The sequence below is a fragment of the Eurosta solidaginis genome, chromosome 1, assembly GCF_040869045.1.
Source record: "Eurosta solidaginis isolate ZX-2024a chromosome 1, ASM4086904v1, whole genome shotgun sequence".
Classification (NCBI taxonomy): domain Eukaryota; kingdom Metazoa; phylum Arthropoda; class Insecta; order Diptera; family Tephritidae; genus Eurosta; species Eurosta solidaginis.
The window spans coordinates 389,904,719-389,931,601 of record NC_090319.1 but is presented as its reverse complement, the minus strand read 5'-3'; the positions used below and the strand labels follow the sequence as shown (position 1 = coordinate 389,931,601).

General features: G+C 37.2%; 1 protein-coding gene across 9 annotated transcripts in view; it reads right to left on the bottom strand.

Annotated features, from left to right (window-relative positions):
* Positions 1-26,287, bottom strand: part of LOC137238458 (sodium-coupled monocarboxylate transporter 1) — a 243,016-nt gene extending 216,729 nt beyond the window's left edge. For 4 of the 9 annotated variants that reach the window (XM_067763479.1, XM_067763476.1, XM_067763478.1 and 1 more), the window contains exon 1: positions 25,989-26,287. The gene's annotated coding sequence lies outside the window, so the exon portion shown is untranslated. The other 5 variants (XM_067763480.1, XM_067763481.1, XM_067763483.1 and 2 more) reach the window with 3 other exon arrangements.
* Positions 26,288-26,883: the final 596 nt, after the last annotated feature.

Genomic DNA, 26,883 nt, shown 5'->3' with positions numbered 1-26,883 from the left:
GCCAATTTCTCCATTAATTTCCAATATAAAAACGTTAAACTTGGTGATATTTATTCTAATATATCATAGAAGATTTCATGAAAAAATCATTTCGATCAGATCTGTATATAATATATATCCCATACAACCGATCGTTCAGATAGAAAGATTTTTGGCCATTTCTCCCTTAATTTAGGAAGTATAAACGAGAAGCTTGGTGATATATAGTTTAAAATACCATAGAAGATTTTCTGAAAAAATCACTTTGATCTGAGCTATATACAGTATATATCCCATACAACCGATCGTTCAAATAGAACGATTTTTGGCAATTTCTCCCTTAATTTCCAATATAAAAACGTTAAACTTGGTGATATTTATTCTAATATACCATAGAAGATTTCGTGAAAAAATCATTTCGATCGGAGCTATATATAATATATATCCCATACAACCGATCGTTCATATAGAAAGATTTTTAGCCCTTTCTCCCTTAATTTCCAATATAAAAACGTTAAACTTGCTAATATTTATTCTAATATATCATAAAAGATTTCATGAAAAAATCATTTCGATCGGAGCTATATATAATATATATCCCATACAACCGATCGTTCAGATAGAAAGATTTTTGGCCATTTCTCCCTTCGTTTCCAATATAAAAACGTGAAACTTGGTGATATATATTCTAATATATCATTAAAGATTTCCTGTAAAAATCGTATCGATCGGAGCTATATATAATATATATCCCATACAACCGATCGTTCAGATAGAAAGATTTTTAGCCATTTCTCCCTTAATTTCCAATATAAAAACGTTAAACTTGGTGATATTTATTCTAATATATCATAGAAGATTTCAAGAAAAAATCATTTCGATCGGAGCTATATATAATATATATCCCATATAACCGATCGTTCAGATAGAAAGATTTTTAGCCATTTCTCCCTTAATTTCCAATATAAAAACGTTAAACTTGGTGATATTTATTCTAATATATCATAGAAGCTTTCCTGAAAAAATCACTTTGATCGGTGCTATATGTATATAGTATCTACCTATCCCATACAACCGATCGTTCAGATAAGGGGTTTTTTGTCAAAACTCAGTTAAGTTTGACTGGATAACGGTTGGTTGTACATATATAAAGGAATCGAGATAGATATAGACTTCCAGTAAAATAATCAGGATCGAAAAAAAATTTGATTGAGCCATGTCCGTCCGTCCGTCCGTCCTTCCGTCCGTTAACACGATAACTTGAGTAAATTTTGAGGCATCTTGATGAAATTTGGTATGTAAGTTCCTGAGCACTCATCTCAGATCGCTATTTAAAATGAACGATATCGGACTATAACCACGCCCACTTTTTCGATATCGAAAATTTCGAAAAACCGAAAAAGTGCGATAATTCATTACAAAAGATAGATAAAGCGACGAAACTTGGTAGATGAGTTGAACTTATAACGCAGAATAGAAAATTAGTCAAATTTTGGACAATGGGCGTGGCACCGCCCACTTTTAAAAGAAGGTAATTTAAAACTTTTGCAAACTGGAATTTGGCAGTCGTTGAAGATATCATGATGAAATTTGGCAGGAACGTTACTCCTATTACTATATGTACGCTTAATAAAAATTAGCAAAATCGGAGAAGGACCACGCCCACTTTTAAAAAAAAAAATTTTTAAAGTAAAATTTTAACAAAAAATTTAATATCTTTACAGTATATAAGTAAATTATGTCAACATTCAACTCCAGTAATAATATGGTGCAAAATAAAAGAAAATTTCAAAATGGGCGTGGCTCCGCCCTTTTTCATTTAATTAGTTTAGGATACTTTTAACGCCATAAGTCGAACAAAAATTAACCATTCCTTTTGAAATTTGGTAGGGGCATAGATTTTATGACGTTAACTGTTTTCTGCGAAAATGGGAGAAATCGGTTGACGCCACGCCCAGTTTTTACACACAGTAGTCCGTCTGTCCTTCCGCATGGCCGTTAACATGATAACTTGAGCAAAAATCGACATATCTTTAATGTACTTAGTTCACGTGCTTACTTGAACTCACTTTATCTTGGTATGAAAAATGAACGAAATCCGACTATGACCACGCCCACTTTTTCTATATCGAAAATTACGAAAAATGAAATAAATTCCATAATTCTATACCAAATACGAAAAAAGGGATGAAACATGGTAAGGTAATTGGATTGTTTTATTGACGCGAAATATAACTTTAGAAAAAACTTTATAAAATGGTTGTGACACCTACCATATTAAGTAGAAGAAAATGAAAAAGTTCTGCAGGGCGAAATAAAAAACCCTTAAAATCTTGGCAGGTATTACATATATAAATAAATTAGCGGTATCCAACAGATGATGTTCTGGGTCACCCTTGTCCACATTTTGGTCGATATCTGGAAAACGCCTTCACATATACAACTACCGCCACTCCCTTTTAAAACTCTCATTAATACCTTTCATTTGATACCCATATCGTACAAACGCATTCTAGTGTCACCCCTGGTCCACCTTTAAGGCGATATCTCGAAAAGGCGTCCACCTATAGAACTAAGCCCCACGCCCTTTTAAAATACTCATTAACACCATTCATTTGATACCCATATCGTATAAACATATTCTAAAGTCAACCCGGAGTTATAATAGATAACAATTTAAATTTTATCAGCCATGCACGCTATATCATTGGAAAAACGCAACGAATTTTTAATAATATATGCAAATATGTGAGACCTACATGGGGAATTCATGCCGAAAATGTTGCGATAATATACAGACAAGTTGTCGAGCCCATGATTACTTACGCATCAAGTGTTTGGGGAGGAGCAACTAACTACTACTGCGTCCGTAAGCTTCTCCGATCTTTTCAAAGAAGTTTTGCTATAAGAGCGATACGTGACTTTCACACTGTGTCCGCAACTTCTGCACTAGCACTAGCTGCGTTCACGCCACTCCATCTTAAAGTTGCAGAAATAAGCAAAGTATACGAGGTCAGAAAACAAGGCGGAAAACCTGGGTTACCAGTAGAAGTTGATTTAGATAGAGATATACATCCGAAAGACTTGCTACACCCATCCGATCGGCAAACCATTGAATATAGCAAAATCAGTAGACAGGTCGAAATTGATAGCTTAATAGCACATCATACCACACAGATCTTTACAGACGGAAGCAAACTAGAAACGGGAGAATGCGGATCGGCCTTTGTTATCATCCATCCAGATGTAACTTCTGAAAAAGAAATATTTAAACTTCTCAATGTATGCAGCGTGTTCCAACCTGAAGCATACGCAATCGATTCTGCGCTATTCTGGGCTCAAAGGTACTTGGCAATACAAAACCTACACATTTTTAGTGATAGCCAATCATGTCTTGAAGCTATCAAAAATAGAAGCAGTACGACGTCATTAATAGCGTCAATACATAAGCGGTTGTTCTTTCTACGTCAAAAAAACGAAATTAATTTCTCTTGGGTAAAAGCTCATACTGGTATCGACGGAAATGAGCAAGCAGATAAAGCAGCCAAGGAAGCGGCAGGTCTGACAACAAGTCCTGTTTACAAAAAGTTTCCAATGAGCTATACTAAAGCAATTATACAACAAGAAACGCAAGGAGCATGGCGTCGTGAATACACAGATGAATCGACAGGCAGTAACACAAAAATGTTCTTCAAGGCGCCAAAAGAAGCAGAGATATATAGTGAAAGATTGGGAATTTCATTCGAAATGACGCAGTGCTTAACTGGTCACAGTTTCTGCAAAGCCTACTTGAAGCGCTTCCATATTATTGATACAGACTTATGTCCATGCAACGAAGGAGAAGCACAGTCAATTAGTCACTTAATCTACTCGTGTTCCAGGTACCAGAATGCGAGAAGAATTCATGAAACCCTTTGCAAGGAGCTCAACATACAACCATACAACATAATAGATATTTGACGGAATCAAGAATTGATCGAATCTTTCAAGAAATTTATTAGTAATATATTTAGTACACTAAAAATCTTTAATTCATTGCAATAACAAATATTCATTACTGTATGCTAAGTTAAATACCTGAAATTTAAACTCACCTCTGTATCCAGTTGCAGACAGTATTGTTTCATAAAATCATATCACCAACTATACTCACATGCATTTATATATTAAGTTATAATAATTTTAAATTCAAGTTATGTACATGAAAAGATACAAGAAAAGAAATAATAGATTTTCTCGAAGCGCGGCTAGCGTGTAGAGACCTAAGGAAAAAAACAAAAAAAGGTCACCCCTGGTCCACCTTTATGGCGATATCTCGAAAGGGCGAACGCCTATAGAACGAAGGCCCACTCCCTTTTAAAACTACTCATTAACACCTTTCATTTGATACCCATATCGTACAAACAAAGTCTAGAGTCACCCCTGGTCCACCTTTATTGCGATACCCCGAAAAGGCGTCCACCTATAGCACTAAGGCCCACTCCCTTTTAAAATACTCATTAACTCCTTTCGTTTGATACCCATATTGCACAAACGAATTCTAGAGTCACCCCTGGCCCACCTTTATGGCGATATCTAGAAACGGCATCCACCTATGGAACTAAGGATTACTCCCTTTTAAAATACTCATTAACACCTTTCTTTTGATACCCATATTGTACAAACAAATTCTAGGGTCACCCCTGCTCCACCTTTATGGCGATATCTCAAAACGGCGTCCACCTATGGAACTAAGGATTACTCCCTTTAAAATACTCATTAACACCTTTCTTTTGATACCCATATCGTACAAACGCATTCCACCTTTATGGCTAGATCCCTAAATGGCGCCCACGTATAGAACTATGGCCCACTCCCTCATAAAATACTCTTTAATGCCTTTCATTTGATACACATGTCATACAAACACATTCCAGGGTTTCCCTCGGTTATATCCCTAAATGGCGCTAGGGTCACCACTGGTCCACCTTTATGGCGATATCTCGAAAATGCGACCACCTATACAAAAACCACCACTCCCTTTTAAAACCCTCATTAATACCTTTAATTTGATACCCATATCGTACAAACACATTCTAGAGTCACCCCTGGTCCACCTTTATGGCGATATCTCGAAACGGCGTCCACCTATGGAACTAAGGATTACTCCCTTTTAAAATACTCATTAACACCTTTCTTTTGATACCCATATTGTACAAACAAATTCTAGGGTCACCCCTGGTCCACCTTTATGGTGGTATCTCGAAACGGCGTCCACCTATGGAACTAAGGATTACTCCCTTTTAAAATACTCATTAACACCTTTCATTTGATACCCATATCGTACAAACGCATTCCACCTTTATGGCTATATCCCTAAATGGCGCCCACGTATAGAACTATGGCCCACTCCCTCATAAAATACTCTTTAAGGCCTTTCATTTGATACACATTCATACAGACACATTCCAGGGTTTCCCTCGGTTAATTTTTCTACATGGTTATTTTCCCTTATGTTGTCACCTCAACTGAGTATGTAATGTTCGGTTACACCCGAACTTGACCTTCCTTACTTGTTTATTTCATATTTATCTTAAAAATCGTTTGTTCACTATATATTTCTTATCTTATACATCCGATTATTTGGAGATTACGAACGGAATAACGTTATTGTTCAGCCCCATTCATGAAAGGTATGAAGTCTTCGGCACAGCCGAAGACAGTCCCGTCCTTACTTGTTTTTAATTAACAAAATCTTAAATAAATCTTTCTGTAAAAAATTGCCTTTACTATTCAATGACACAAAGTGTTATGTTATAGTTTCCTTTTCACCAAATACAAATAGATCCAGAATGAAGATCCAGACATGATAAAATTGACAATCAGCATTGCAATGGAACTGCTTTTATCACAAACCTGCTTTGGCATTTATGTTCATATCAAAATGTACAAAGTGGTGATTCTTTAAAATAAAATGAATTCCTATTTTAAATCTCATCCATTCAAAAGTAACTACTGATTTAAGACACATTTTTCCACCGATTATTTAAATTATTTTCCTCTCGACAGGCCTTAATAGTCTTCAATCGAGGCCACAACTAATAGGTTTAATCTTCAATTATCACACTAGCGATTTCAGGTATAAGATGAACAAAAGAAATTTAAATTTTTTAAATCTCCATAGAAAAATCTGAAATTTGACACCGGTGTGATACGCATAAATCATCTCCAATCGAAACCAAAATTAAATTGCTTAACCTTTGGCAGTGATATTATCTTTTCAAGGAGTGATACTAAATATCCATACATTTATTTTTTAAGGACCACCCTTATGAGATAAGCATGTTAATTAATGTATTAAAATTGGAATTGATACACGACTTGGATCTATTTTTAAACTTGCTGATGCTACATAACGTTTTTGCGTAGCTGAAAGTTCATAAAAATGGCCGCGACTTAGGAGGGTTAAACTCTCCCTTTTTTAACGTAATTTCATCGTTTATATCTTTCCGGCTTATCCGAGTTTGGATTAACATAAGCTGAAGCATTTTGTTAATCATGCGCAAGTTTGCTTTTATTATTTTATTATTAAAATATCCAGTTTTTAAAAATTATTATTGGCCTTAAATATTTAAAGTTATTAAACTATTTTATAAGCTCGGGGACTTATCCAAATAAAACACAGTGTATATATTTTATATTTGTATTTTCGATATTTCGGTTTCAGTTTGATGTCATCATCAGGAACAATTGAATATGTTATACAGACTATATAACAATTGTTCCTGATGATGATTTCAGACTGAAGCCGAAATATCGAAAATACAAATATAAAATATATACACTGTGTTTTATTTGGATAAGGCCTCGTGCTTATAAAATAGTTTAATAAAATTAATATATCAATTAAAAAATTTGTATAAGTTAACCACCTTCCTGAAAAGTTTTTGGCTGCGCTTCTAATCAGAATAATGAATATCAGAAAAAATAAGATTTCTTTAAGGTACAACCAGTAAGTTAATTATGCAAATGTGATCACTTGTTTGTGATCTGGTTTGTTAAAATTGTAAAACTTAAACTGGTTCTTTGCCAAATCTGCTTAATTAAATGTTTGCCATGTTTGACCTGTCCCGCAATATTTATGTATGCTTTTAATAGTATAAAATATTTAAGAAACTCTTAAAGATAATTGCATATGGAGTTTGGAGTTTTTTGAAGTGAAATTTTTAATGGCAAGCGTGGAGTTGTTTATGTTTAAACACATATGTAGGAAACCAAATATAAATATTAAGCTCCATGCAGAAAATTAGATTACAATTTTAAGGCTCGTCGGAGTTGTGCTGGGCTGATTTTTAATGTTTCATGCAAAATTGGCGGTACCAACCTGTTTTGTCATGATGTCGAACGGCACCTGCTAAGTGAGATGGATTTTTGCTGAGGGCATTTCACGGAAGAATTACACTCAGAAGCTTCCGAGGAGGAGGGAGGTCGTTTAGAAAAACTTTACCAAACTCTATTTGATGTGAACTTGTTCCGTGGCTCAAACCTGGGATTTTGGACCACGGCGGCCGTTTTGATACAAAAAGTATTAGTCTATCCCTGTGAACCGTAGCAACCGGTTCCCAGGTTCATTAAGCAAAAATCTCATTTGTGTGGAGTGTAAGGGATGGTGCTTTCGGGCTTAAGTTTAAAGTGTACATGTGACAGCGGCAGCATATTTACTGCTGACTGGAACATCAACTTATCTCGGCTGCCGTTTAGGAAATAGCGTATCTTAGTAAGGTTTTAAAAATACCCTTTATATGAATTTGTTTAAAGAACTGAGACTTTTATTAAATAACGCCCTATTTCAGAATTCGGTATCAGAATTTGTTCTCAAGACGCAGTTTCTCATAAATTAAATATATTTTGAGTTGAGATAGGGATATTATGATTCAAATTATGTCTGAGATATGGCTTTCTTCAAACAGCTCTGAAGTTGCGCGTTTCCGACCTGCCAGCCAAAGTATACGGTGCCGAAAAAACTTACAGCAACAAATGTTCCTCTGTCATATATAAGGAAATAAAATTTGAAGTATGTGCATAATACAAGTTATATCTTGGTTTCTAATGATCAATAGCAAACGCTAGTTTTTGTATTTTTTAAAATGTCTTCTAGCACCATTTATTAGGCACATATTTCAGCCTGACTCAAAAAGGAAAGTTAGTTAAATTTTTCTGGGTGCAATAGATCATAAAATCCTGGTAATTTACAAAGGAGAATCCCAATGGCTAGAACAAAGTATTTCGAAAAACGAGCATCATTGATAACCTATCAAAATGACATTTCGGTTCTAGCAGTTCAAGACCAACTTATGCTCTAAGTATACTACATTTCTATTAGTCCAAAAAATCATACAGACTACCTTATTCAAAAAAAAAAAAAAAAAAAAAAAAAAAAAAAAAAAAACCTAAGGTCAACGGCCATAATATCAACTGATTTTACGACCACTTCAAATTACCCATTAGGACCGATCATATGCAAAGGTCACAGCGGCAAATTTCAAATCGTTACACTGTCGAAAGATAAACGTATTAAACCGAAATGTATAGAGCGTTTTGTGGGTATTTTTTTGCTTTGTGGAGGTCTTGTTACAGTAAAGATATAGTAATGGCTCTTTTGCTTATACAATATCGTCGCCCGATTGCCAGAAGCATGAATGTGCCAAAATAAAAATGTTGGGAAATCGAGTTTCAAAGTTTATTGCTCCCTCAAAATTAGAAGAATTAGTTTCTAGTGTAAAACTGTACTTATGTACACTATGCTTTTTTAACTGAGCTAATTGTTCTGCTCGCATCCCTTCTATTCTCCGAGATTTAGCATATTCATTTTTCTGGCACAACAAAAATTTAAAAAGCTGATCTAATTTTTTGTTAACATATCTATACAAAAAAAATTAAAAGTAGCCGGATCAGGTAAATCGGGTCACGCTTTCTATCCATTTTGATGCGCTGAATCCGAATACGCCCAACTGGTCATGGTATGGCCTTAACCTCAAAAGACGAAAAAAATTCACTGCAGATTGATTTTTAAATAACGTTGGGGCCAAGCCAAGACCTGTTCCGTTGGCGGATTGGGATTCGGAGCATCACAGTACTTGGGAAATCATCCGCGGCTTTGACTTATCGAAATATGTATATAAATGAAAAAACTTAACACATTCAATTCAATTTCATATGCACTAATGTGTTTTTATTTAAGATATTAAGGGGACTCATGAAACCATATAAACTTATAAGGTGTAAAATTATATCCATTTACACACGCTGTTATATGAACGCTCCTAGTAATACTCTTGATAAATTTGATTGTTTATCAGCTGTATTATTGCCAAACAAATTTTTTTTGATTGTTATACAAATTAAAAAATGCCAAGATTAAGTGAAAAATCAAAACTAAAACGCCTTTACTTGCTGATGTTGGAGATTTCTGATGAAAATGCATGCTGTAATGTCTGCAAGGTTGCATTCCTTTGAGTTTGTCGCGTAAATGAAATGTGCGCGTAAATTTATACAAATTGTGTAAATGATTTTTCATACAAAATTTGACAGCTGGTTTACGCACTAGATAAATTTATACATTTACACACTTTATAAGGCATTTATACGGTTACATGAGTCCCCCTATAATTGCAAACTTGGAACTGGGTCTTATTCTCAGCAGAATCAGAATCTTCTGAAATGTTGGGTTCGCGTAAAGCGATTTTTATAAAAATAATGATATTATTTTGGTATAACCACTTTTTCGCACAATTTTTTCAAGTATTTTAGTTTTGATTCGAGAAGAGGCAACAGCTTCGCATAAACCGGTTTGCCTTCAATTAAACAATTATCTTTTTTCGGATATTCAGCTATTACGCATTTTTCATCGGTATATTTTTTTTGAATAATACCTTATACAGCTCATCCTTTGTGTATCTCAACTAGCATATATATCGCATGGGTAGTTTTATAGCTCCCTGAGTAAAATAATCATAAATAAAACAAGTAAGGAAGTCTAAGTTCGGGAGAAACCAAACATTACATATCCAGCTGTACACTTGAAATGCTGTTGTTGTTTGTTTTGTGTTCTTAATAGTGTTACAAGGCTGCGCAATAATACATATACATATGGTTCCATTCTGAACTAATTTTCGTTTAAAAGAAGCAAAAAGGATACAGAGGCTAACAACAATGACCTTGAGAGGATAAAAATACAGTTTTCCTTCAGATATGGGGATTTCCCTACTGTTTGTTTTAAAATAAAGATATTGCAGAACAATAAGCATAAACACACAAGTGCCATTGTACTAAAAAGCGTTATTACAAAAAAAGGGCAGGGTTATTAACGACATTTTCTAACTTTTAGTAGAAATAGCTTATTACCTGCATCTATGCACTTTTACAAAATCGTTTATATAAAAGAAGGTGACTTAACCGATTTAGTTCATTTTTACTGAAAATATTTCTTGTTAAACACCAAATTTTTCTTCGAGTTATGGCTCCCGAAACATTGAATTTTGCTCAGAAAAAAGGGGCGGTGTCACACCAATTTTTAAATTTTTTAGTGTTTTCCTATTTAATGTTGTAATTCAATTAGAAAGTAAAATTCTATTGATACAAAGCTCTTTTTCGCTAAGATGTAACTTATTATTCTCGTCTACGACCCTTTTAAAAATCTTTTATATAAAAGTGGGAGTGGTCCTTAACCAATCTTATCCATTTTTACTAGAAATATTTCCTGCTATAAGGAAAATATTTGTACCCAATTACAATATGTAAAGTTTTCTTCGAGTTATAGCTCCCGACACATTGAAAATGGCTTAGACAAAAAAGGAGCGGTGCCACGCCCATTTTTTTAAATTTAAAGTTTTTCCTATTTATTGTTATAAATCTACTTGGGAAATGAAATACCATTGATATAAAGCTTTTCTTCAAAGCATTCCTTATAACAAAGGCAACCTCCCTGCCGATTTCTGTTACGATAATTTTAACGATTTTTGGTTTATGATTAATACAAATGTTCCACATTCTTTTTTCTGGCTCAGCTGTGTGCGATTGAATTATACATTCGTGAAAATGGCATTGCAAATTATTGGGGTTTCCACGTGCGTAGGAAACTCTAGTTTTAAGTAGAATCTAGAGAATCTAAAGGGTAATCCAAAGAGGCCTCTAACACAAAATCGGAAAAATTGCACATTCATGCTTCTGGCTAGCCGTTGATGAGTGCTTTAGTATAGGGTAATTTTCATACCTATTGGTGACTAAAGTCTCGATATATATACCAAAACGTGTATCAGAGTAACACAGGGATGTGTTTTTACATTATCTGTATCAAATGGAAGCTGTTGATGTGTGATTTAGTACAGAGTATTTTGTATACCGCTGGGTGACTAGGTTCTCGAGATATAGACCAAAACGTGGACCGTGGTAACCCTTGAATGTGCTTGCAAAATATGGGTATCAAATGGAAGCTGTTGACGTTAGCTGAAGGGCTAGCCTTTAATTTTAGCGCTCACTTTATCCTGCTTATAAGTGAATTTTTGCTTCCTCAAGTTCTTTTTAAATTACCGGGCGGAACAATCTACCGCCAGCTCATCTGCCTTTTAAAATTTATTCTTAGGTTTAAATTAGAGCATGTCATGTCAAGCTTAAACGTATGCAACAAAAAAAAGTATGTGACGTTGCCAAATCTAAATCAAATGCATGCTTCATTTTACAGGGCTCATGAGTATAGGGTCAGCTAGTATATATATATTATATATTAAGTTTGTTCCGACATCGAAAGTTGTAAACCCCTAAAGGAGAAAAGATAGACCTAATAATAAAAATAAATAAATGTAAAGCGCGACAATCTCTGAGGAGATTTTAGGCCGAGCTTCTCTTCCAATTTGCGTCGTGATTTTTTTTAAATTTTCCTACAAATTGGCCAAGCAGATGTGTTTTCGCTGAGAGCTTTTCATGACCGCAATACACTCGGAGTGCTTGCCAAACACTGCCAAGGGGCGACCCCGTATAGAAAAAACTTGTTTCAAAAATTTCGATGTTGCTTTGCCCGGGGCGTGAATCCAGGGTCTTCGGTGTGGTAGGCAGAGTACGCTACCATCACACCATGTCCGTATGTCTGTATATTTTGAAAACAGATTAGAAATTTTTTGGAACCGCCGGATCGGACCAATATAGCATATATATCCCATACAACCGATTTCTCATTTTAAAGAAAGGTAGTTGCTTACGCCGATGACTTAGTTATTCTGATCAGGACCAAACCGGTTCATGAACCGAACTACCCGCTATTTTAGCGCTTTGAACAGAACCACGAAGCGAACGGTTTTTTTTCTTAATTCCAAAAAACGAACCGAAAACCACCCAAAAAAAAAATGTTTCGGTTCGGTTAAAAATAAAGTTTCAACAAAAATCACTTAACTTATTTAATTCACCACTTTGCTTGAAAATACAAGTCTATGATAAAATTGAATACATTTTTTTTCGATGGCATCGCCGTGAGTTGTCACTTTTGGTAGTAATAGCGTCTACTGTTTGCGCCTGTGGTCAAAAGCTTGTGAAAAAATAAACAAATTTACATAATGAGTTCAAACTCCGTACATAACAACTTTGTATATGAAAGAGCTTTATCATTATAAAATAATAATAATAATAATATTTTTTCATTTATAACATAGTTCGAACTATAACACAAACCACATACATATGTATAATTATAAAAATTTTAAAGTTAAATTAATCAAATTTTTATTAATTTTAAAAACTTTTTATTAACAGTTTTTAGAAAATTTCTGAATGTGCAGTCTAGAAGTTCATTCAATTATAGTGTAATAGTGTGCAAAGTTTCAAGTAGATGAGATTACGGTTCATTTTTTAAAATTTGTTTCCCCGAGGGTGTTGCCCATATCTTCCATATAAAAACAAATTTTGTTCATGCGGTGTATGGAAAAAAATGCGAACACCCTCTTGAAACTTGCACATTATAACACTGCAGTTAGATGAACTGCACACTCAGAAATTTTTTCAAAGTTTTAATAAGTCTGGAAAACTGATGAAAATTTGATTAATTGTTGGGAGCTTTGTTTAACATTGGAAATGTATATGTATAATTTGTGTTATAGTTTAATTGGATATTTTAATATTTTATATTGGTATTATTAAAAACTAATAAATAAACATAAATTGGGAACAATACCGTCTTAAAGGGAGACAATATTATGTTTCACAAAACCGTATATCAACATTTATAAGCTTAATGCCTAAGAAAAGCAAAGAAGAGATTTTCATGAATATCTTTTAGTATGTGTAGTAATCTCGCATCTAAAATTTAGTTGTTTTTGTTGTGGTAGCAGTGCTTCGCCCCACCTAACAGCCGCGACCGATCACAAATTGTCATCAATATCCTCTAACGGGAGTCCAAGGAAACTTGCTGTTTCAACAGGGGTGGACCATAAGGAAAGGGGTGTTAGAGGCGTTGGTTCCACATTACAATTAAAGAGATGGTTGGTGTCATGTGGGAACCCATTGCAAGCGGGCATACATTTTGTATGTCGGGGTTGATTCTGGAAATGCAAGAGTTTAACCTGTTACAGTATCCAGAACGAAGTTGAGCCAGAGTGACTCGTGTTTCCCTGGGGAGTATGCGTTCCTCTTCCGCAAGTTTTGGTTACTGTTCCCTGAGTACTGGATTCACCGGGCAATTCCCGGCATAAAGGTCCGACGCATGTTTATGGAGTTCACCAAGAACCTGCTTGTGTTTTTTGCTTCATACGGCTGGGTTCTCAGGTGCCGTATTTCCTCAAACTGCTTACGGAGATGACTCCTTATGCCCCTAGGCGGTGTTGGCTCATCAATCAGATGTCTGTTTGGATGCGCAGGTTTCTGGGTATTCAAAAGGAACTGATTGGTTAGCATCTCATTTCTCTCCCTGATGGGGAGTATTCTCGCCTCATTATGTAGATGGTGTTCTGGGGACAGTATTTTGGCAGGCCTGTAGCTTCTTCCAGTGGGTAGTTTTTAGGCTTGGCGACCGTATGGGTGACGCGTAGCACGTAGACGGCTGGCAAATTGCTTTGTATGTAGTAATGAGCGTTTCTTTATCTTTTCCCCAGGTACTGCCAACAAGGGATTTGAGGATTTTATTACGGCTCTGGATTTTCGGAACAATTGCGGCTGCGTGCTAACCAAAATGTAGATCCTGATCAAACGTCACACCCAAGATTTTGGGGTGTAGGACAGTCGGTAGCGTAGTGCCATCGACGTGGATGTTCAAAATGGTCGACATTTGGGACGTCCATGTTGTAAATAAGGTCGCGGAAGATTTAGTCGGTGATAATGCCAGGTTTCGCGAGGCGAAAAAACTGGAGAGATCAGGGAGGTAGCCGTTTATTCTGTTGCAGAGCTCATCGATCTGTGGGCCTGGGCCTGTGGCCATTATTGTGCAGTCATCGGCGTATGAAACGATAGTGACTCCTTCTGGTGGTGAAGGTAGCTTAGATATGTAGAAATTACACAAAAGTGGGGACAGGACACCACCCTGTGGCACCCCTTGTTTAATTCTTCTTGGTTTTGATGTTTCGTTTCTAAATTGCACCGATGCCTGCCGACCACCCAGATAATTTGCGGTCTACTTTTGAGACATGGGGGAAGGTTAGACCCTTCCAGGTCTTGCAGTAACGTGTCATGGTTGTCCGTATCAAAAGCTTTTGATAGGTCTAGCGCTATGATTACTATTCTCTGGTGGGGGTTTTGATTTAAACTGCAATTTATCTGGGTGATGGCATTTAGCGCGGTGGTGGTGCTATGGAGTTTTATGAAGCCATGCTGATGAGAGGCTAGCTGCAAATTTGCTTGGAAGTAGGGGAGCAAAATGGCTTCAAGCGTCTTTGCTACTGGCGATAGGAGAGACAGGTTGAAGACATGTGCTAAGTATTTGAAACCCTCTTTCCTTAGGCTTTTAAGCATCGGCATGGCTATGCCGTCCGGACCCACTGCTTTGGATGGTTTAGCGTGACCAATTGCATCTTCAACCTCTCTGGCGGTGATGGTAATTGGTGACGCGCTGAATTTATGTTTATGTGCGTGTCTGTTGGCTCTCCATCTATCTTTTTCGACCGTAGAATGCATTACATATTGACGGCAGAAAGAGCTCGCGCATTTTTTCGAATCTGACAGCACTTTATCGCCGAAGGCGATGGAAACTTTGTCTTTGTGCTTAGACGGATTCTATAGGGACTTTACGGTGGACCAAAGTTTACCCACACCGGCAGAGAGGTTACAACCCCTTAGGTGCTCCTCCCATTTCGCCCACTTGTGTTCATCCACAAGCAATCTGATGCGTTGGTTTATGTCCCTTATTTGGGGGTCGCCTGGGTCCAGCTGTCTTATAAGGTCACGTTCTCTCACTAAATTTGCGGCCTCCGCCGGGAAGTGGGGCCGAATTTCGGGAATTCTCCCGGCGGGAATGAAACGTGCCGAGGCGGATTCAATGACCTTGCGGAAAGCACGCTCCCCTTGGCGGACATCAGTCGGGATAGGGAGGGCAGCAAAGAGGTTGTCTGTAAAAGATTTGTATTCGTCCCACTTTCCTTTTTTAAAGTTTATGAAAGTGCGTTTTTCTGTAACGATGAAGTCGGCGGTACGCTCGAACGAAATAAGTATAGGCAGGTGGTCGGATGCCAATGTTACCATTGGCTGCCAGTTGACACAATTTACGAGTTCTGCGCTCACGATTGAGATATCCGGCGAACTGTGACAGCTTCCTACCATACGTGTGGGGGCGTCTCCGTTTATTGTGCAGAATGTCGTTTCTTCTATTTGATCCGCCAACATCTCACCCCTACTGTCCGCCCGCAAGTTTGAATGCCATAGATCGTAATGGGCATTAAAGTCACCTAAGATAATGCGATTGTTGCCAGTGAGTAAGGCGCTAATATTAGGGCGGTATCCACTGGGGCAACAGGTGGCAGGAGGGATGTAGATGTTGATGATTTCTAGGTTTGCATCGCCTGACCAGACAGATATGCCTTGACGTTCTAAGACATTGTCCCTGCGGTCGATGCCAGGATCAAATATATGATATGTTGTATGATAAACGCGAGGCCGCCTCCATTTCCGCTCATGCGATTTTTTCTGTGGACATTATACCCAGAACAGGTTTGCAGTGCAGATCTTGCTGTGAGTTTAGTCTCTTTAATCGCAGCAATACGGATGTTGTGCCGCTTCATGAAATCGACTATCTCAGTGATCTTCCCAGTTAATCCATTACAGTTTAACTGCAGAATTCTGAAGTGCATAGGCGGAGACATCGCCACTCTGGGAGTCGGTGACTGGTGACTACGCCTGGGTTGAGGAAGGCCAGGACGCAACTGCTGTTGTGGCCCTGGGACTGGGCGTCCTTGGGCAAGCATTGGGGTACCTGGTAGATTGGGGTTTGCGAACTGTCAAAATGGCGCAATGAAACCCGTCGGGGGGTTGCCGTCACGGAGACCAGAACATCTAGGAAAGCGGCACCGCCCAAGGCAGGAGCTGCATTGGGCTGATGTCGCAAACATTTATATTCTGTGCTGGCAAACGGTGCAAACGGGGTTAGAGACTAAGAGTCTGTTCCCTGACCTACACGATTGCTGCCGGAAAATAGGGGGGGGGGGGGAGAAGACGGGGGCAGGGGCTAATGCTCAGCATTGCTACCGACTCTACTACGAAGATAGTAGTTACGAGTGGTAGCAGCTGTTTGAGTTATTGGCGCCGCGGGGCGCGGATACTAGTTGTGGCTTGCTGAGCAGCTGGGCTGCTGGAAGGTAGTGGGGGGGGGGGGCGCTGAGGCGTAGACTACGGGACGCCCTTGAACGTGAACAGCAAGGAGCCGCAAAAGATTTATAAAAGTTACGTGGACGTCGGGTTTTGGGATCAAGCCCAGAACAACCTGTCCGATGGAACCATCCCTTACACGAGACACACTGAACAGAGTAGATGCAGCAAAACCATTTCAGGACAGGGGTCAGGAGATGGACCCGGATTGGATTCGATACCTTCCTGGAGCAAGAGAATATGGAGCAGTCCCGCTGCAAGGAGCTGCTGGGAAGATGACAATTTGTGGGAGGGACGCAACAAATTAAAGGGGGTTACACTGAAATGACAGTCCTTGGTCGGGAAAAATCCCGAGTCGCTACGGTACATAGAACCGACTGCCTTGGGAAGCGTCTAAAATTTAGTAGGTATGTTTTATATGTATATTGAAAGCAGCTAATTGAATAGTTTTTCTTCTCTTAAAAATACGACTACTTTCTTATGTGCAGAATATATGCGTTGTAAATACTTCCTGTAGGTATAGTCAAATATTCTACCATATTCGCTCCTTACATTTTATAATAATGAACAAACCGTTTTGATAAGTTTTATAAATAAATACATACATGGATTTGATATCAATAACTGAATTTTATTTGTATGCTTAGTAGGTACATATCGATGGTTGGTTGCACACAGATTCCAAGTGACGAATTTCAAATTTTGTATACTATCAAAACTTAGTATTAAACGTTTGAACCACTTGAACCGAACCGGTTCGCAGGTTCAGAGGTAACCGTAAGTTTTGCCTGAGTGGTTCGAACCACTTAACCGAACCGCTTCGATTTTCGAGGTGGTTTGCAGCCCTGATTCTGATCACAGCAAAATTCTTGCCAACTATCAGCGAACTCATGAAATCGGCACTTTGCGATATTTCGCGATGAGCAGGGCAAAATGGGCTGGGGATAAACTCAACAAAAAACGAACTTGTCCTGTTCACGATAAAGACAAGGATACCCTACTTTAACTTACCGAGGCTAAAGATGAGATCAAAGAAAGCTCTAGCAGCATACTACGCCCCCAAAAGGGCTTTTGGGCGGAACTGGGGACTGGCACCACATGTCATTCATGGCATGTACAGCACAGTCATTCGAACGATACTAACATATAGAGCTCTGGTCTGGTGGAAAGCGCTAGACAAATGGAGTAATCAACGGAGGAATGGGAAGTAGGCCAAAACAACGGCAGGGGCATCACAATATACACCGACGGCTTGAAAATTGAAAAGGAACCTGGAGGTGGGCTGTACTCTACAGTTAAGCCAATCATTCCGACTTCTTGACGCATGCAGTGTATTCCAAGCCGAGGTCTATGCCATAGACAGAGCGGCAAACTGCTCCAAGAAAGTGTGGTCTCCAACACAGACGTAACAATCTTTGTTGGCAGCCAAGCCGCCTTATGGGCATTACAGTCCAACATGATAAAATCGGACATCAAGCGGAGGTGTAGAACCTTTCTGGCTCCTATAAGTCATCTCAGTGTCTCCCTTTGCTGGGTCCCTGGTCACAGCGGCATTGAAGGGAACGAACTCGCGGATGAGATGGTTAGGAAAGGTTCCAACTGAGACAGTGAGGAGGACAGCTCCGGCCGACCGCCGCTGAGTTTTCTCCTAGGACGAATCGACGAATATGAGAACAGGGCAACGGACTTGCTATGGACCAATAGGGTTGACTGCGAAGTCTCAAGGGCCTTATGGCCATGCTTGGATAGGAAAGGCACCAGCTTCCTTCTCTAACTTACGGGTGTTATCACAGGTCATTGTGCTATCGCATCAATGCTCCCACGGTGGCGAAACCAACAAGCTCACTCTACAGAAGCTGTCAGATGAGGAGGAAGAGAGCCAATCTATCACTTTCTCCGCCGATGTTCGGCGCTTCAAAGAAGAAGGCTCAGATTTCTGGGCTCACGCTTCTTCGACAGCCTGGCAGAGGTTGGGAAGGTGGATGTCTGGCTTCTTCTTGGGTTCATCAGGGAAAGCAAGTGGTTCGTTGAGGACCACTAGGAGGTAATGGGCCTAAACGAATTTGGATACCTTGTACTAACTGAGGGCACTCACACTGGACAAAAATGTTTCCGAGTGGAAGTGTGGGTAACACCTACGCACGCCCTCTTAACCTAACCTAACCTTCTCATTTTAACAGTTAGGAGCTTGGAATGCTTACGGGTATTGTTCTGTTGGTATTGAATTGGCAAATTGGAGGTACGAAAAACTTCGAAATTTAAGATTTTTAAGTAAGCTCCCCATTGATCAAGCTGTGCGATATGCATTCCCAGTAGGAGCTGACGCAAAGTGTTCAAAAGAAGCTGGCGATAAGTGGCCAGTAAAGGACGCATGGGCCACTCTGCGTATGTTAGTTTTAATAAAACTAAGGCACCAAGCAACCCCTTCATCTATGTAACGTTGCCTGCTCTTCAAGTTCTAACCGGCTGCAGTGGGGAGGAATTCGTTTTATATATCGCTTCGAAATGAACTTCAGAGCTTTAGCTTTGTCCGATACTCAATGTACATAACCCTCTGTAGGTTGATCTAACAGAGTTGATAAGGGTTTGAATCCGTATATTTCTTAAATTGATATCGTTCAATTGGTTGCTGACGCTGGCGCTAATGTTGTTGTTATTGAAAGTTTTATCACAAATAAACACTTCAATATGGTGTGTGATCTCGCTCATTTTTTAGCGGATTTCAATATTTAATATATAAGTTTAAGTGTATGCAATTTTAAAATAATAGGGTATTCCCTTATTTCTTTTTAAGAAGAAAACGGGTTTTAGTAAATAAGGTACAAAAGAAATAAAAGATGGAATACCGACTAATCAAATCCAGTCGGTACTCGCAAAATTTTGATAAAAAAAAAAAATTTCCAAAATGTATGAAAGAACCTGAAAACGGATTATCCCACTTATCATATAAAAAACTATTGGAATAACAAAAGTGTATTCCACCACACCAAAGTTTACTTATGAAATAATGGAAGTGGTTCGTAAAAAATTTAAAAGAGTTGAAGCTTCTTGAAGGTTTCATTAAGTTGTCCTTTATATAGAAATAAATCTTGTTCCAGCGTTATGTGTACAAAATCTCGGCGGAAAATGTATGAAAAATTTAGACCACATTTTAAATAACTAAAAAATGCAGCAGCAATTTTGCAGCAAAGTAACTATGATATTTTAAAAAAAGATGGTATCAAAAGGTATTTACTAAACAATTTTATCTATTTTATTTTTAATTTGCATTTGAAGGGTAAGCGCGCTAAAGAAAGATTTCGTATATACTTCTTGTGTAGAATATAGTAGCAGCAATGTATTTTAGATACTTCCATTATCTTTCTGTTCTCTATGAAGCGGCGTTATCTCCCTGAAAGACGAGAAAGTCGGATTCAGCAATGCATTACAAGAAAATTTGTTCAAATTAACATATTCGAATTGAAAATGCACTTTAATTAAATAGCAAGAAAACAAGAGAAAAAGAGCATCTGCATTCGAATAGAGTTGCTAATTCCCTTCAAAAAATTCGTAAATAGAGACTTTGTTATCCGTGGTATTTAACCGACTGTATTCTTACTGGGTCGTTGCACAAGAGACGCACATATATTTCTTGGCGAAAGCACGACCCCTCTCTGAACTTTTGCTAATAAGTTTTTGAAATAAGTAGCAGCGTATGCGTTTTCTTGAGTGGTGGATACTACTTGACAAACGAAAATTTTCTTAGGCATTTCCTACAATGGAATACCGCGAAAATGCAAATTCTGAAGAGTTAGAGCTTTAATTGGTTAGAATTTTTGATCTTATAAAATAAGTGACATTTCTTACTAATACTTGAAAATTGCACCATTTTTCCTTTCTCCTTTTTTCCTGGAAGTATTAGGAAGTTCCTACGTGTTGATGTAAAAATTCACTCCGCATGTTTAGATACTTCTAGAGTACAAATTTTAGAGGGTTGAAATGTTAGTATGAAATAATAAATTTAGTGCAGTGAAAAATATTTTCTAAACTCCGCTGTAACACAAAAATATCCAGAGAAATTAATTTGCCCAAAACTCGTTTTAAAAAAATACCATGGCTAATCTGCTGCAATAAAAATTCTAAAGTTGTTATGTAATACAGTTAGACTAAAACTTTAATGGGCTATAAATCCGCTGGGGCCTTTGGTTGAAAAACGCAATTAAAAATTTTTGAGCTAGAATTAAACAAGTAAGGAAGGTTAAGTTCGGGTGTAACCGAACATTACATACTCAGTTGAGAGCTATGGTGGCAACATAAGGGAAATTAACCATGTAGGAAAATAAAACGAGGGTAACCCTGGAATGTGTTTGTATGACATGTGTATCAAATGAAAGGTATTAAAGAGTATTTTAAGAGGGAGTGGGCCATTGTTCTATAGGTGGACGCCATTTAGGGATATCGCCATAAAGGTGGATCAGGGTTGACTCTAGAATGCGTTTGTACAATATGGGTATCAAATGAAAGGTGTTAATGAGTATTTTAAAAGGGAGTGATCCTTATTTCCATAGGTGGACGCCGTTTCGAGATATCGCCATAAAGGTGGACCAGGGGTGACCCTAGAATTTGTTTGTACGATATGGGTATCAAATGAAATGGGTTAATGAACATTTTAAAAGGGAGTGGGCCTTAGATCTATAGGTGGACGCCTTTTCGAGATATCGCCATAAAGGTGGACCAGGGGTGACTCTAGAATGCCTTTGTACAATATGGGTATCAAACGAAAGGTGTTAATGACTATTTTAAAAGGGAGTAATCCTTATTTCCATAGGTGGACACCGTTTCGAGATATCGCCATAAAGGTGGACCAGGGGTGACCCTAGAATTTGTTTGTACGAAATGGGTATCAAACGAAAGGTGTTAATGAGTATTTTGAAAGGGCGTGAGGCTTAGTTCTATAGGTGGACGCCTTTTCCAGATATCGCCATAAAGTTGGACCAGGGGTGACTCTAGAATATGTTTGTACAATATGGGTATCAAATGAAAGGTGTTAATGAGTATTTTGAAAGGGCGTGAGGCTTAGTTCTATAGGTGGACGCCTTTTCGAGATATCGCCATAAAGGTGGACCAGGGGTGACTCTAGAATGTGTTTGTACGATATGGGTATCAAATTAAAGGTATTAATGAGGCTTTTAAAAGGGAGTGGTGGTAGTTGTGTATGTGAAGGCGTTTTCCAGATATCGACCAAAATGTGGACCAGGGTGACCCAGAACATCATCTGTTTGATACCGCTAATTTATTTATATATATAATACCACGAACAGTATTCCTGCCAAGATTTCAAGGGTTTTTTATTTCGCCCTGCAGAACTGTTTCATTTCATTCTACTTAATATGGTAGGTGTCACACCCATTTTACAAAGTTTTTTCTAAAGTTATATTTTGCGTCAATAAACTAATCCAATTACCATGTTTCATCCCTTTTTTCGTATTTGGTATAGAATTATGGCATTTTTTCGTTTTTCCTAATTTTCGATATCGAAAAAGTGGGCGTGGTCATAGTCCGATTTCAGCCATTTTTTATACCAATACAAAGTGAGTTCAGATAAGTACGCGAACTGAGTTTAGTAAAGATATATCGATGTTTGCTCAAGTTATCGTGTTAACGGCCGGGCGGAAGAACATATGGCCGACTGTGTATAAAAACTGGGCTTGGCTTCAACCGATTTCGCCCTTTTTCACAGAAATAAGATATCGTCCCAGAATCTAAGCCCCTATCAAATTTCACAAGGATTGGTAAATTTTTGTTCGACTTATGGCATTAAAAGTATCCTAGACAAATTAAATGAAAAACGCCCATTTTGAAATTTTCTTTTAATTTTGCATTTTGTTTCACCATATCATTACTGGAGTTGCATGTTTACATAATTTACTTATATACTGTAAAGATATTACATTTTTTGTTAAAATTTGACTTTAAAAAACATTTTTTTTTAAAAGTGGGCGTGGTCGTTCTCCGATTTTGCTAATTTTTACTAGGCATACATATAGTAACAGTGGTAACGTTCCTGCCAAATTTCATCATGATATCTTCAACGACTGCCAAATTACAGCTTGTAAAACTTTTAAATTACCTTCTTTTAAAAGTGGGCGGTGGCACGCCCATTGTCCAAAATTTTACTGATTTTCTATTCTGCGTCATAAGTTCAACTCACCTACCACGTTTCATCGCTTTATACGTCTTTGGTAATGAATTATCGCACTTTTTCGGTTTTTCGAAATTTTCGATATCGAAAAAGTGGGCGTGGTTATAGTCCGATATTGTTCATTTTAAATAGCGATCTGAGATGAGTGCTCAGGAACCTACATACCAAATTTCATCAAGATACCTCAAAATTTACTCAAGTTATCGTGTTAAGGGGCAGACGGACATGGCTCAATCAAATTTTTTTCGATCCTGATGATTTTGATATATGGAAGTCTATATCCATCTCGATTCCTTTATACCTGTACAACCAACCGTTATCCAATCAAAGTTAATATACTGTGTGAGCTCTGCTCAACTGAGTATATAAATTAAGACAAAGTATGGAGTTTTGATATAGCTATATAGCTTTCAAATTAGAATCCTATGGGAAAGATATTCAAATTAAAATTAAATTGTGTAAATCGTTAAAATTCTGACTGACCTACATATTGGAGTTTCCACCAAATTTGTCCCCTTTTAAGCTAATAAACAAATTCCATCTTGCCAATCCATTATAATTTAACCTTTTTTTGCATTTGTATATAGTGACGAAGTCGTAAGCTTGGTTCAAAATATATAAGAAGATAATATAAAAAATCTTTAATATCGTAGTTGCAAAGATGTTTTATAAAGTTGCTCTTCTTTCATGTGCATCAAAAAACGCTGCGATGAGTCTGTTTTGCTCTTTCTCTAATTTGAAACAAATCCCAATATCTTTGCAACTGTGTACTGCTCACAATAATTATTTAAACTTTAAAAGAAATAGTGTCGCGACAACAACTTAATATAACAATACCAAAATTTCATTAAGAAGTGCTCATTTGTTAAATTTTAAATTTTATTCTATTTTTACTTCTCGCGACCGTACTATTTAATTTTTGCCATGGTGGTAACACTGGTGGCGGCAGGTTCTATTGCATGGGATTTTATGCATGATCGTCGAAGTAATTTTTTGTCCTAATTTCAAACGAAGAAGTCGTTTTTTTAGTCGTTTTCGAAATATTCAATAATAAAGTGTTTAGTAAAATTTTTTAAGATCGCAGGTTTGAATCGAGCTCAAGGCCTAACAATAATTATTTTATCATTATTGTTATGATATATTTTTTCTTAATTGAAAAAATTGATTCAAACCCGCGCTCTTACAAATCAGTAGGCCGATATAACAACAAAAGTTGTAACTTTTTTCTTTCAATAAATAAACTTTCATTAAGATACGTGCGTTGCACTCTTCCATAGTGCGAAGGTCTGGGGAAAACGCTCGTCCTGCTCTTCACTGAGATCGTGAAGCCACCAGTTGTGCTACCAATTTTGACAGTCCAAGATCTCGATCAAGTAATCCAATTCATGTTGATAAAAAAGTTTAGGCTCACTAGGGCCGATAAAATCAGAATCATTGCTATCATCATCATCACTGCTGCTCGATGCATTCCACTGAATTAAATCCTCTGAATGATGTCGGGATATACTGAATGCCTAGCATTAAAAACTGGTCGAACAGCAGTCAATAGGAGGGATGAATCCATTTAGTGTGATTTCTGTGGATTTTTCTTCTTTTGTTTGTCAAACAGAAATAGCAGTCGCTATGATGGTTCGACGGTGCATGCAATATCAGAGGAGTTTGGTACTTGAAATGAAGTCCTGTTTTATTTGCTCATAAACGTAATGACTTAAGCGCCACAAATAGAACAAAAGCTGTTTGGATTGTTTACACACACTCTTTTTGATAAACTTTTAATTAATAACTCTCTTTGATAAACTCATAATAAATGACGGAATAGATGACAGTTACTACACCTACAATGTTAATATGTCAATTAAGATGTGTTTTTTTGTATGATACTGTATTTTTGAGGGGCATATTTGAGATCAGTGACATCGAATTAGCGAGAAACAAAAGAAAACGCAACAGACAAAACGTGCTATTTTGGCCACCAGTGTAATAAAGGTGTTAGCGCTGATTTCAGTAGTTCTAGTTATTTTACTATCTTAACCCCCGTTTTCGCTATGTTGACGAAAGTTTGGCAATGAATGACCTTAGGATATTTTACGCTATATGGATATCACACGGAAGGAGCTGTTAAGACTATAAATATATAATGGATTTCATTTGTATATAGCTACCGGTTGTGGAGATATCCACCAAAGTACACTAAAAAAAACTAACCTTGTCGTGACCTTAACGCCGAGTTGTCGCGACCGTTACATTTTAAAATGCTAATAAATCAAAAACAGCTAAAAAGTGTTGTTCTTTGAATACTGTATCAAAAGCAAACACTTCAAATTTAAATTTGGTAAGGGGCTTAGATGAGTTTAGTGGCAAAATTTTACAGTCTATGATATGTAAATGTGTTCCCCACAGTTCATAAATTTTATAATGTTGCGATCGTAACGCTTTCCTTCTTTCTTTTCCGGTCTATTTTTTTTTTATTCTTGCAGTATTTTTTACGCATAAATATTCAATCATAACTTTGACAGTTTTCTTCAACAATAGAAACACCCATATAAAAATTTAAATATAGCTTGGGCGACAACTACGATAAACCGATTAAATTTTGAACCACTTGAACTTTTGAGACAACATCAGATATATAAGTAAACTCTCAATCTTTTGTAGATTTTACAAATACGTGTCTTAATAAAGAATCTGTGTTTTCCATTTTCTTCTATTCTAACATTTATATGTTGTGTTTTGGTTAACATACAACCATTACAGTTATTGGATCGCAGTTTGATAATTTCAATGTACAAACTTTTTTTTTGATGAGGCACCCTAATGTAACATTTATATACATGTATATATTTAAAATATGTCTATGCTTTTGCGTTGTTGAGGAAGTCCAATATCCACTTTTTCTATGTTTCAAATGTGCGTTTTTATAATCTTTCATCTCTCAGCGTCCTTTTAATATTTTTGTTTTACTTAAAAACATTTTTTTCTATTTTATCATTGTTGATTTAAAATAAATATTTATCACCTTATATACTTAGTACAACAATTCACTTTTTTGTGTTGTTTTCCTGTGCACTTAAGGGTTATATAATGTTTATTTTGCGCTATGCGATTAAAGTCCGTCCTCGAACATTTTACAAGCTCACCGCACAACGTTGGAGTAATTCGCGTTCTGACCGAAACAACAAATATTCAAGCTCTTTATTGAGATTTGGCTTTTAATTAGTAGTTTATAACTCATATGCAGCGCCAATAGCACCAATATTCACAGCACACAATCCACCTGCGGCAGCGTCAAAGGTTCACAGTCGACTGCACGATTCGTATATTTTAGACAAGATCATCTTGCTGTTGTTTGGTGCTGGTTTTGCCTGCCTGCTTGCCCACTTAATCGTTGTTGCTATTATTGTATATGTGCATAAAGCTTCTTGTAGATTTCCCATCAGTGCCCGTTCGTTGGTCAGTACATTTTTAGATGATTGCCTCGGCTATAACGATCTCTATGTATTTCACCCAATTAACATTTTTGGTCAGTTTCTATTTAGAAAACAATTGATAATCAAACCCTCGAGCGTTATTTCCCAAACTACAACTTTACCAAACTAAAAACTACATCAAGAGTTTGAGTTCTTTATTAGTTTTCAGGTGGCGAACTTTTTTACAAATGAATCTCAATCAACGAAAATTTTGACTGTGTCTGGTTTTCTTAATGTTAAATAAAGTTCCCATATATATTGAGAATTGATAAGGTAGATCTCATGACTTTTAAGGAATAACGTGATCTGTCAATGTGTATTCTCCATCGCATGACTGTGAATGTGATAGTGATAGAAGAGCAATATGATCTAAATCGCAAGTTGCAAATCGCGCTTAGAAATAATTGCAATCACACCACTCTCGTTTAGCTTGACTGCAACGTT